Source organism: Salvelinus fontinalis, chromosome 26 (genome assembly GCF_029448725.1).
Source record: "Salvelinus fontinalis isolate EN_2023a chromosome 26, ASM2944872v1, whole genome shotgun sequence".
Lineage (NCBI taxonomy): Eukaryota > Metazoa > Chordata > Actinopteri > Salmoniformes > Salmonidae > Salvelinus > Salvelinus fontinalis.
Window position 1 is genome coordinate 4561349 of NC_074690.1, and position 13428 is coordinate 4574776.

Genomic DNA, 13428 nt, shown 5'->3' on the forward strand with positions numbered 1-13428 from the left:
GAAACGCTAGCAGCGCGTACCCGCTAACTAGCTAGCCATTTCACATCCGTTACATAGAGATCATGGAAATGTCATCCAAATATCTCAGAATTAGGAGAATATTGGAGAGAGACAAGGGTTAAGGTGTGGATTCAACAGCACCTGTTTTTCATTCATTTCTAGATATAGATTAGCATAATTAGCGGCCATAGTGCTCTCCATCGCTGTCCCTTTTGTTCTGAAGGAAAAAGTCTCCTCTGAAGAGAAAATAGTTGGAGGTTAATTGGTGCTGGGTAGAGCATTAGGGGGACGCTCATTGAGGTAGAACATGAGGTGCCTCCAGGTCACCCTGATGGGGGATGTTAGTATATAGACTGGTGACATCAAAAGTACACAGAATAGAATATTCAGGTATATGGTCCACTGATTTCAAACGATTAATAAAATCAATAGAGTTTCTAGTATACGTGGGGAGGGAGAGATCGCTCAGGGTTTCACAAAATGGTCTACCAAAGACAGAGATATTCTCTGTCAGAGATCCGTTACTGCTCACAATGGGCCTGCCTGGTATAGGTGGTGTCAAGCTCTTGTGAATTTAGGGTAGAGCGTATATGACAGGTGTGTTTGTGGGCAGTCAACTTTCATAAATGTATATTCTGTTTTTGTAATTTCCCCTTCATCATTTTTTTGGGGGACAATTTATCATGGATCAGAGACTTGAATTGATTAGTAGGGTCCTTTGGGAGTCTTTTGTAAAATTCATCATCACTAAGTTGTCTCAGAATTTCCTTGTCATAGTCTGCTGCATTTAGTATCACTGTTGCACCTCCTTTGTTGGCAGGTTTTATAATGATACTGGAGTAATTTTTCAGTTCCATAAGTGTTCTTCAGCTTTTTTTAACCTATCACCTGTGCCATAAAAGTCTGGGCCTCTTGAGAGAGGCAGTAGAACACTCACATGCAAGGCTTGAATGAGGTTGGGGTTAGTGTCTGGGGTTGGAGAAAAGATTTGTGTGATATACGCAGACCTGCAATTTGTGAAGAATCTGTACACCTGGAACGCACCCAGATTGAGAGGCAGTTTTGTACCACTAGATGACGCTAATGTATTACAAAAAAAGATGAGGAAGGTGGGAAACATTTATTTATTTTATGTTAGCCTTGTTTAAATTTATTTTAACGATGGTAACGTGGGTGAGTATTCTTCCATAGCTAAGCCCACTAAAGGACGGTCCTCCTGATGCTCTCTCTCCTTAAACAATGACTTTACCCTGTATTTGGACTACAAGTCCCATAAAGCATTGTGTTTATCATTCTGACAGCATTCTCCAGTCTCCTTCTATAGAGCCCCAAAGTGGAGATTTCATAATACCCATAAAACCTAGCGGTCAAACAGGGAAATTGATCCAATCGTTTTTCCACCATTCATTTGTCCCATAGGTTTTTTTCAGAAACACTTGTGTTTCTAAATTCCCTATGGGAAAAAATGAATGGAACCCTTTCCCTGTTTGACCGCTAGGTGTTATGGGTATTATGACTCATACTGTGGTGCTCTTTGGTCCCAGTTGCCAGAGATACTTTTGAGGAGATGGGAAACTCTGTTGAAGCCCACTGTGTCCTTTGCCAATGGTCGGCGCGGTGCATTCTAGGTGATTCTTGGACAAGGCGAGCGCTCCTTCAAGTGGTGAGTGGGAGTCAATTGGGCGCCAGCTCAAAAACACAACATGAATGTCGTCAACAAAAAGTACAACATTAAACATATTTTCCAAGATGTGAGAGAATTAACTTGCTATCTGTAATATTGTATATCTTTGGCACCGGGACATTACGTACTTTCGAGGAAAATAGGCACTTTTCTCGACTCATACACTGACTTTTAGAAGGGATTGCGTGACGATAAGCTTAGCAACCACGTTACGAGACATGACAACGTGAACGCGATTGGTCAAAAGTCTGCTAGGGTGGGGCGTTATACGTTCCGCCATTCTTTGTCCAATAGGATTTCGATCTCCTCCTTCCTCTAATATTTCTGCCGTTGCCAAGGAGAACGGAAGCCACTTCTGTACAATAAGGAAGCTATTTTTATTGTACTGTCTTCGCCGCTGCATTAATTTTTTTCACAAAACAGAAACGCATCTTGCTTTATTCTTGGACTAAAAAGGGGACAAAAACAAAATGTCTTTATTGGTAGGTATGCTAAGGTAATACCACGGTTTCTGAATGTTGCATGAGACCGGTGTTGTTTATGGTAGGCCAATATAATGATGTGTGTTATTTATGTGTTTGTTTATCTTGTTAATTAGCTAACGTTAGCTAGCTAACAGTTCAGTAGTAAGGGTTGTTGCTTATTACGTAGGTATATTATGTATGCCCCCTTTACCCCATACCACACTAATGAAGTTGAACTGTCCTGCCAATAATTATTTTACTTTATCTCTGTCTGAGGGACTTTCTAATCTGGTAGGATGGAGAGTAGAGGTCAATATAGGATTAGAGAAATGTCTACGACAGCCAATGTATGTCAGAGAAAGAACTGACTTCTTTATTCAACACACACAAGTCATTAATTTTGAAGTTGTCTATTTTTAATGGACAAATTCAGTGCAGGCTAGCCAGGGTTGTACCAAATGACTGTTGGTAGGCTATATCCAGCGCTACAGACTAGCCCAATCAGGACCTGTTTTCACCTGGAGTAATCAGTTCAAGCCTCTTTTGCTGGCTTCCCCTGTAAGCCCAGGCACCAGTTACATAAAACATCTTATATTAATTTCCCCCCTATCGTTTCCTTCAAAGTCAGTTGCTCAAAAAAAAATTAAGGCGAATTTCTCCCTTAAATTAAGTGAAAAAGTTATGGGTGCCCATGAGGTCCTTTAAGCGTTTCATTCACTACCCACGCTGTAAAGTGTAAACTAATAACCGGGAAGCAAGTACAGGGAGTGAATGTAATCAATTTAATTTAATAAACGAACATGGAACGAAACAAGAACCTCGAGTAGCGTACAGACATGAAACATATAAACAGAAACAATAACGGCTGAGGAAGGAACCAAAGGCAGTGACAGAAATTTGGGAAGTAATCGAGTGCAGGTGGGTCTCATGAGGCGCAAGAACGATGGGTGAAATCGTCTTACCGATTTATTACACAATTCATTTAATTCCTCGTCAGCTCGAGGATTCTATCCGGCAACCTTTCGGTTACTGGCCTAAAGCTCTAACCACTAGGCTACCTGCCGCCCTAGGCATAAGACACCACGAAGATGCCGCTCTGAGCGGCTGCCCATGTCGCCCTTACCTAAATCCGCTACTGCTTGTAATGATCATTTTTCACTTGCTTTCTTCAAGTGTCAAATGTCATTTTTTGTACACGTGATTTTTTTTCACCTGTCCAGTGTGTTTACAGGCGATTTGAACACCTGTAATTGGCATTCTACACGCGTTCATTACACCTGTTCAGCCTATTGGGGAAGGAATGGCGTTTTGGGATAATTGCCGAAAACAACTTATTTGGTACCGAACGTCATTTTTTTTATATATAATTTATGAATTGAAAAAAAGTATATGAAAACTTCCTAATTCAGAAAGGTATTTCTTAATTTTAATGGGCTATCCATCATTTTTCCTTGTCTAAAGTATCAAGTGTGTATATATCAAGTATATATATACACAGTTATGACTCTTTCCATCCACCAGATGGGATTGTTTCGCTACAAGTTCCAACTTTTCCACCAAAAAACCCATTTGTTTGATGAATAAATTAAAGTAATAACAGTCACTATAATTTCCTAATCACAAAGGCTGGATTAAAATGTTTTCTAAAAATGAATTTATAAACGGTTACGGAGGCAGGACCAGGGTGCACATCATTTGAGATAAATAAGCTTCTTGTGCATATGGAAAATGTCTGGGATCTTTTATTTCAGCTCATGAAACATGAGACCAACACTTTAAATGTTGCATTTGTTTTTTTTTGTTCAGTGTTAACACTACCTCCATGCAAAAATGTGGTGCAAACTGAGACGTCACCGCTTAAGTTGGTAATCCAATGTTTTGAAAATAGCTGGTTAGCCGTCTGTGCAGTACATACCATGCACATACCGGATGTTATATCTTAAGGCTACCCCTGCACAATTTATTTTGTCATTGGTAGAATGTACATTTATCCTACTTATTCCCTGACATTGTCCAAATTCTGATTTATCATTAATTCGCCCTTCCTCCTCCAATGTATTTCATATTACCCACTTCCTCACCAGACAGTAGCAACAAACTATTAGAAACGGTGCTAATTTCATTCAGCCATTTTTTTTTTAAGGGTAGTAGACATTTCCCCGATCATAGTCTAGCTCAAACCTAATGAAACTGTTTCAGCATGTAAAAAGTAACAGTACAAAACATACATTATTTAAGCAAAAATAAAATGAGTTTTGACTGAATAGATATTTAATAAACGTTTCAAAACAATACATACTATAGACCTGCTAAATTACTCACATCCAGCATTTAAAAAAAAAACATTAGAAACAAAATAAACTAAAATAATTCTGTATTTATTTCAGATGTAACAATTGTTCATGAAGCAAACATTGTATGACTTGGTGAATATGTGGGAGAAAGAAGCAGTCTGTTTTCCTCCCCCTGCTTCATCCGTTGTGCTCGTTCTACACGGCTCGTTCTACACGGCTCGTTCTACACGGCTCGTTCTACACGGCTCGTTCTACACGGCTCGTTCTACACGGCTCGTTCTACACGGCTCGTTCTACAATGCATTTGGAGATTCCTGTGATCATCAACAGTCATAAACATGTCATTCTGAGCAGCAACATCTCCCTAATAAGAATTTAGACCAGTTGACAATTCAACAGAATTCAGTCGTGTTCATGTTGATGATCGGTACAACATGAGACAAATAGCAAGACATGGTATATCAGACCGTCTACTACGGGTATGAGTCAATATTACTTTTTTACTGTTGCAATTACGTTGGTAACCTTGGGAATTTGTGGTATATGGCCAATATACCACTGCTACGGGCTGTGTTCAGGCATGACGCAACGCGTATAGAGCCCTAAGCCGTGGTATATTGTCCATATACCACAAACACAGATGCATGTGAGGTTTCAGATAATGTTACTACTACTAGCTTTCTCTCTCCCTGCTTTTCCTGAACATGTCTATCTGATATAGCTAGTTGTTATTTCTTCTTCCTTGCTCATCCAAAGCAGGCTTTTGTCCTCCTCTTCAGATGCTTTGACTACCTGATCATCATGTTGTGGCTGTAACATGGACAAAGCATTATAACAACTAGATTCACTCTTTGAAAAAAGGGTTCCAGATGGGTTCTTAGGCTGTCACCATAGTATAACCCTTTTTGATTCCAGGTAGAACCCCTTTGGGTTCCAGGTAGAACCCTCTGTGGAAAGGGTTCTACATGTAAGAAAACATGGTTCTACGTGGAACAAAACATGGTTCTACCTGGAACCAACTAGGGGTCTTCAAAAAGTTATAACTTAAAAAAAAAAAAAGCTGAATAACTTAAGTTCTAGATAGCACCTTTTTTTCTAAGACATTTTCAGGAAAAGCAGCTCATTTAGCAAGCTAATAAAATGTCTCTCTGATATAACTAGCTAGTAATTCTTGTTCTATAGGTTTTCCTCTTCCTCGCTGGTCTGCAGATGCTTGCATACTTGACATTTCCTGGAACTAACAACGTTATCAGTTAACGTTATACATTTTCAGGAAAATCAGCTCATTTAGCAAGCCAATAAAATACCTATTGCATTGGTTCAACCTTGAAATGTAGCTACTCAAAATAAAGATCTTACCTTTTTATCTCTGTGGCAGTTTGCTCTCACTTTGTCTGGGCACTGCAACAGCCAGATCTTATTCCCCATTCTCTTGTCTAGATTCTGCAAGGAGCTAACCTGTTCTCCTAAAAAAAATGCTAATAGCTAAATTAGCCAACGTGAGCAAATAAATCTCAGCTTGCTAACTAGCAAAGCCAACCAATTACACAATAAATATGCACAAGGTAAACAATTTTCTAAACTAATGTTAGTCTCAACCAAATGACAAGTACAAAGAACTATTGCTCTGTCCAACAACGTAACAACCACTAGTTACAGGCTAGACAAAATACTATCGCTAGCTAGCTAACTAGCCATGCTATTTTAATGAAAATAAGCTAGCTAGCCTGCGCCAGCTTTGTAGTTGTAGTATGTGAAAAAAGTCGTTTTAATTTCTTCCTCCATTTCTCTCACCAAAGCCTTTACTAATTTTAACAATTTCATCCATATTTAGAAACATGTCCTCCCTCCATGAGTAAGCGATTCATCGCAACAAGCCGAAAGTCAAACTCTCGGAAATTAGATGTGAGGGGCTACAATGTGGTACTTTCAGACGCATGAAATGTACCCGTTACTACACAGGTGTTCAGTGGCACAATTTCACGCGTCTGAAAGTACAATATTCAAACGTTCTAATCACCTGTAAATGCACACTGAACAGGTTTAATGAACGGGTGTAAAAAAATGCCTATAACAAGCGTTCATATCAAGACGATTTGAAACTCATGGCCTTCCATTAACTAACTGGAGACAACGAGCGCCAGAGTAACTTAGCTTGACGTGCTAGAAAATAATAGAAACAAGTAAGGATATGAAACGTGTTTTATTATCTTCTGAATCAAATTGTTTCTCCTGTAACGATATGAAACGTGTTTTATTAACTTCTGAATCAAATTGTTTCTCCTGTAACGATATGAAACGTGTTTTATTATCTTCTGAATCAAATTGTTTCTCCTGTAACGATATGAAACGTGTTTTATTAACTTCTGAATCAAAAAATTTCTCCTGTAACAATATGAAACGTGTTTTATTATCTTCTGAATCAAACTGTTTCTCCTGTCCTGAATGTAGAAGTTATTCTATTTTGCGAGCTCCCACAATAAATGCCATCTTTTGAGACGTTTATTCTGTGAATAATGGTCGTCTCCATGGTAACCAGAGACTTTTTCTGCCTTACATGACTTCAAACTTACATAAAACGTGTCAATTATGCCCTTATGGCGGGTAGGAGTGTTAAGCCAGTAACCCGAAAGGGGTGCTGGATCGAATCCCCGAGCTGACATGGTAAAAATCTGTTGTTCTGCCCCTGAACAATGCAATTAACCCACTGTTCCCCGGGCGCCAATGACAGGATGTCGATTAAGGCAGCCCCCCCGCACCTCTCTGATTCAGAGGGGTTGGGTTAAATGTGGAAGACATATTTCAGTTGAATGCGTTGTCAGCTGTACAACTTACTAGGTGTCCCCCTTACCCTTATCTAAGAAAATTTTAGAGGGGTTCTACACTTAAGATGTTATATGCAAGCGGCTGTTCTGTTCTGGGCACACTCCTGTGAGCCGAGCAGACGCCAAATTAACCCACTTCCCTTCTCAAGGAGGGGAGCACTCTTTCTCTTTCTCTCCCCTCCTGAATGGCTGAGGTGAGACAAAGAGGGATGTTCTTTATTTTAGGGCTATTAAGGCAAGAGCAAGGCGGTTCGAGTTCTCCACATTCATTTACCAATTTATTTTCTTTCTTTACTTTATTAGGTCTATTTGACAGGGACAATGTATATTTATCAACATTTCTGTAAATGTGCACGATTTAGCCAGTCGGAGGATCATTTTTCATTAGTAGTCCCTTGGACGTTCTACCTCCCACCACCTCTACTTGAAAGGTAAAAGTGAAGAAGTATAGTTGTTTTCTTTCTGTGTTTCTAGAAGAGATGTCCTAACTCCCCTGTGCGTGTCGTTAATGTGATCTGAGACCCACCCTGCGGCGTTGTGATTCTCGTCAGTCTGTTCTCCCAGAAGAAAGTAGCCTACTGCAGCTGCCGTGTGTTGACTGCTACTCATGATGACTGACTCTACTATGGGGCTGCGTATTGGACCAGGGCCGGGACCAGGCCAGACTTCTCCGCTGAAGGTGAAAAGAGACTCCTCAACAGCACCCTGTCTGCATTCTTTGTTCCCATCATGTGATATATTTTTTTTAATCACGTTTCTACCCCTGAGACTCCGCAGTCTGCATTCTATGCAATTCAAGAATGCAGTGTGTGTAGTCCAGGGTCGAGCACAGACCTTTCAGGGGCATGTGCCCCCCAAAAAACAAAAAAAATCATAACATACCACTGTTGCGAAAATGTTAAATTTTTTTACCATAGTCTTATTTATTTCTGCAACAGCACACTCACTCATCATCACAAGAAGTAAGCAAGCTAGTTAACAGTGCCTCCTTGGCATCGGGATAAGAGGATGGGCTATCAGCTGATCATTGATGATTTATGTAAATCTGCTGGTTAGCTAGCTCGATTTCTTTTACTGATTTCAGATTTATCTTCAATGCTCGTATCAAATAATAACTTAATAATGTCATATTCATAATGTTTCATCTCAATATATGGTACTGGGGTTTTATGAGGATCCCCATTGGCTGTTGAGAAAGCAGCAGCTACTCTTCCTGGAGTTCCACACAAAACATGAAACATAATACAGAACATTAACAGACAAAAACAGCTCAAGGACAGAACTACATACATTTTTAAAATAGCACACGTAGCCTACATATCAATGCATACACATAAACTATCTTGGTCAAATAGGGGAGAGGCGATGTGGCGTGAGGTGTTGCTTTATCTGTGTTTTGAAACCAGGTTTTCTGTTCATTTGAGCAATATGAGATGGAAGGAAGTTCCATGCAGTAAGGGCTCTAAATAATACTGTACACTTTCTTGAATTTGTTCTGGATTTGGGGACTGTGAAAAGTCCCCTGGTGACATGTCTGGTGGGGTAAGTGTCTGTGTGTAAGTTGACTATGCAAACAATTTGGAATTTTCAAAACAACGTTTCTTATTAAAAGAAGAAGTGATAGAAAAGTGTTGAGGGCCTAGAGAGCTGCCCTGCGGTACACCATACCTTATGTGTTTGACATTAGAGAGGCTTCCATTAAAGAAAACCCTCTGAGTTCTGTGAGATAGATAGCTTTAAATCCACGATGTGGCAGAGGTTGAAAAGACATACGTTTTCTCAACAACAGGTTATGGTCGATAATATCAAAGGTTGCACTGAAATCTAATAGTACAGCTCACACAATCTTCTTATTATCAATTTCTCATTTGTGTCAGTACATGTTGAGTGCCCTTCTCTATAAGCATGCTGAAAGTTTGTTGTCAATTTGTTCACAGCGAAATAGCATTGTATTTGGTCAAACACTATTTTTTCCAACAGTTTGCTAAGAGCTGGCAACAAGGTGATAGGTCGGCTGTTAGAACCAGTACAGGCCGCTTTACCACTCTTGGGTAGCGGAATGACATTGGCTTCCCTCCAGGCTTGAGGACATGCCTTCCTCTAGACTCAGATTAAAGATATGACAGATAGGAGAAGCTAGGAGTCAGCTACCATCCTCAGTAGCTTTCCATCTAAGTTGTCAATGCCAGGAGGTGGGTCATTATTGATCGATAACAATACATTTTCCACCTCTCCCACACTAACTTTACAAAATTTTAATTTGCAATGCTTTTCTTTCATTGTTAGTTTTTTTATGCATGAACGATGGCTCACTGTTCATTGTTGGCATTTCCTACCTAAATTTTCCCGCTTTGCCAATGAAGTAATCATTAAAATAATTGGCAACATCAAATGGTTTGTGATGAATAAGCCATCTGATTGGATGAAAGATGAGGGGGAAAAAAGAAAAAAAACTTTTTTTCCCCCCATCATTCTTTATATCGTTGATCTTGGCTTCATAATACAGGCACTTCTTCTTTTTGTTTAGTCACTTAACTTCTCAATTCTGCAGTAAGTCAGCCAGTCAGACGTGTAGCCAGACTTATTAGCCTCTCCTTTTGCCCCATCTCTTTCAACCATACAGTTTTTCAATTCCTCATCAATCCATGGAGCCTTAACAGTTCTAACAGTCAGTTTCTTAACAGGTGCATCTTTATCAATTATTGGAAGCAGCAATTTCATAAATTCCTCAAGTGCACCGTCTGGATGCTCCTCATTAATCACATCAGACCAACAAATATTTTTAACATCATCCACCTAAGAGTCACAACAAAATATGTTGTATGACCTCTTATACACTATTTTAGGCCCAGCTTTTGGAACTTTGGCTCCCCTGGATATAGCCACTATATTGTGATCACTGCATCCAATGGGTACAGATACAGCGTTAGAACAATGTTCTACAGTATTAGTAGAAATGTGATCGATACATGTGGATGATCTTGTTCCTGTAGTGTTTGTAAACACCCTGATAGGTTGATTAATAACCTGAACCAGATTACAGGGACTGGTTACAGTGAGGTTGTGTCTACACTTGATACTTACATGTGACTTCTGCTATCAGAATACGAAGATCGCATTGAAAAGACGGGTCTAGACACACAAAAGATGATTTGTAGTCTGATTTGTGTTCAGATCTGTTTGACCACTTCAGGTGGTGGTCAGGGATGCATTGTGTGCAGATTTCTCCTCCGTCTGGATGCCATCAGGCTACCGAAACTGCATACAGTAGGGCTTTCCGCAACAACAACAACAAAAATATTGGTTGACCGAAACTCGTCTGTTCTTTTGACCAATCCATTGGTTAACATTTTCAAATGTGTAATTTTTCCATATAAAATCAACTATATTCATTGAGCTTGTCTGATGCTTTAAGCTCACGGTTTGGTGAAATAAGACCCAAATGACTCAAGAGGGAGCCAGAGATCTAGATAACCAGAATTAAAAAAAAAAAAATACTAACCTGACCCAACCATTCTCCTCCCGCTCCTGCTAGCTTTCGCAGATTCTGCCATTACTCTCCTGAAGTTGCCGGTAACAGGCTACAAGAGGAGTCGGCAACCTTTTCTCATGTGGAACGTCAATTTATCTGACCACTTCTACCGATCTGCGTGCCAGTTATGGTTTTCATATGCACATTTTTGTGGAACAGTTTCATTTCTTTTATAATAACGTCTTCATATCTCAAAATCATTGTCATCTGAATAATCAAAATTCTATCCAAATCTAAATGTAACAAAATTTGAAACATTGTATAAAATATTCTGGGTCCTCAATTTCCCACGGCAGCGAGCTCGGGACAGACACAGCTGTAGGCAATTTGTGTTAAGAGGCGGTGCTTTACTTGGGCAGGAGCCCAGCGGAGCTGAGTATCGACACCTCACATTTTCTACTGCTTACCTTCCTGTTCCTTCTTATAGAACATCAGCTCAACAGTATTGTGGACCACCTAAATATAAACAGTACCAGCACCTGAACTTATTTCAGTCCAAGTCGAGCACTGATAAGAGGTCATCTGGTAGGCCTATGTGTATGGTGTCTCCACTGGATCAGAGCATGACATTGTTCCCTTTCACTCTGACTGGTCATCGAAAGGGAGAGAGCTGGAAAGATCTTTCAAATACGTTGAGGAACTATTGTCCTTCTCAGTTGATGTAAAAACCGACTTCGTTCGCTTTCTGTTTGAGGTGAAGAAAACATGACTTTGAGAAGCTTCACAGCTCATTAGTGGTGGTGCGATTTAAGCCAATCAGAAACACTATCAGATCCCCAAATGTGCACATTTATATGCCTAGGTTTGCACGCAGGCCAGGTAGCCTATAGGCCTACTTCTATGTGTGCTCGTCCTTACTCAACATTCACAGGAGCGCTCCAAACAAAAGACGATGACTAAATTTAATTGAAAAAAACTCGTAGATGGAATGAAATGGGCCCCATGTGGCTCAGTTGGTAGAGCATGGCGCTTGCAACGCCAGGGTTGTGGGTTCGATTCCCACGGGGGGCCAGTACAAAAAAAAGAAAAGAAAAAATATATATATATATGAATGTATGTACTTGTAAGTCGCTCTGGATAAGAGAGTCCGCTAAATGACTTTTTTTTTTTTTCTTTCTTTTTTTATGAAATAAACCAAAACTTGTGTTACATTGTTTGCAGAGCACACAACCTATGTGTCCACTCCGACAATAAGAACAGTTTAAGGAATAATAATATATTGAATGCATAACAGAAATTACTTAACCAAACAAACATTATAGATTAGAAATGATAGGAATGAAAAGTAAATGTACCACTGGTGATACACAACAGAAGGCAGTGCATACGGCCCAGTACATCACTGTGGCCAAGCTTCCTGCCGTCCACGACCTCTTTACCAGGTGGCGCCAAGTCTGGGTCAAGGGGCTCCTTAACAGCTGCTATTCATACCCCTTGACTTTTTCCACATTTTGCTTACGCTTCAGCCTTATTCTAAAATTGATTAAAAACATTTTCTTCCTCAATCTACACACAATACCCCATAATGACATCACAATACCCCATAATGACATCACAATACCCCATAATGACAATGGGAAAACAGGTTTCTAGAAATATTTGCAAATGTATTAAAAAAAAATCTGAAATACCTTATTTACACAATTATTCAGACCCTTTGCTATGAGACTGGAAATTGAGCTCAGGTGCATCCTGTTTCCATTGATCATCCTTGAGATGTTTCTACAACTTGATTGGAGTCCACTTGTGGTAAATTAAATTGATTGGACATGATTTGGAAAAGCACACACCTGTCTATATAAGGTCCCACAGTTGACAGTGCATATCAGAGCAAAAACCAAGCCATGAGGTCGAAGGAATTGTCCGTAGAGCTCTGAGACAGGATTGTGTTGAGACACAGATCTGGGGAAGGGTACCAAAACATTTCTGCCGCTTTGAATGTCCAAAAGATCACAGTGGCCTCCATCATTCTTAAATGGAAGAAGTTTGGATACACCAAGACTTTTCCTAGAGATGGCCGCCTGGCCAAACTGAACAATCGGTGGAGAAGGACCTTGGTCAGGGAGGTGAAAAAAAACAACAATTTAATCCATTTTAGAATAATGCTGTAACTTAAACAAAATGTGAAATGTCAAAGGGGTTTAAATACTTTCCAAATGCACTGTGTATAGTATGCAACATCCCAAATTCTCACTATATAGAGAATAGGGCTCCATTTGAGACGTTGTAACGTTTTCCTACCCACACTCCGCTGAAGGAGCAGCAGCAGGGTTGGAACGCGGCCCCGCGGTGGGAGATGAATCGTTATACCACCATGAGACAGCTGGGGGACGGGACCTTCGGCAGCGTACTCATGGGCAAGAGCAACGAATCTGGAGAACTGGTGGCCATCAAGAGGTGAGGGCATGGGTGAAGGGGCTGTGGGGGTGGTGGGAGGCTGTGGGGGTGAAGGGGTGGTGGGAGGCTGTGGGGGTGAAGGGGCACCACGGAATAATGTTTATAGAGCTGTTGTCTTCTGAATAAACTCTTAAAGACCTGGTCATCTTTTATATCTGTAGCGGTCAATTATTAATCGTCACCTTATTCAGTCTCATCTGAACGGCGTTACATTCTTGGTTATCTTCACGAA

At 40.2% G+C, this 13428-nt stretch overlaps 1 non-coding gene and 1 pseudogene across 1 annotated transcript; both read left to right on the forward strand.

The window, feature by feature from the left end:
- The first annotated feature begins 2023 nt into the window (after positions 1-2023).
- Positions 2024-13428, forward strand: part of LOC129823566 (serine/threonine-protein kinase MAK-like) — a 60555-nt pseudogene continuing 49150 nt past the window's right edge.
- On the forward strand, positions 11736-11811 carry trnaa-ugc (transfer RNA alanine (anticodon UGC)). Its single transcript has one exon. It is a non-coding gene; the product is annotated as a tRNA-Ala (tRNA).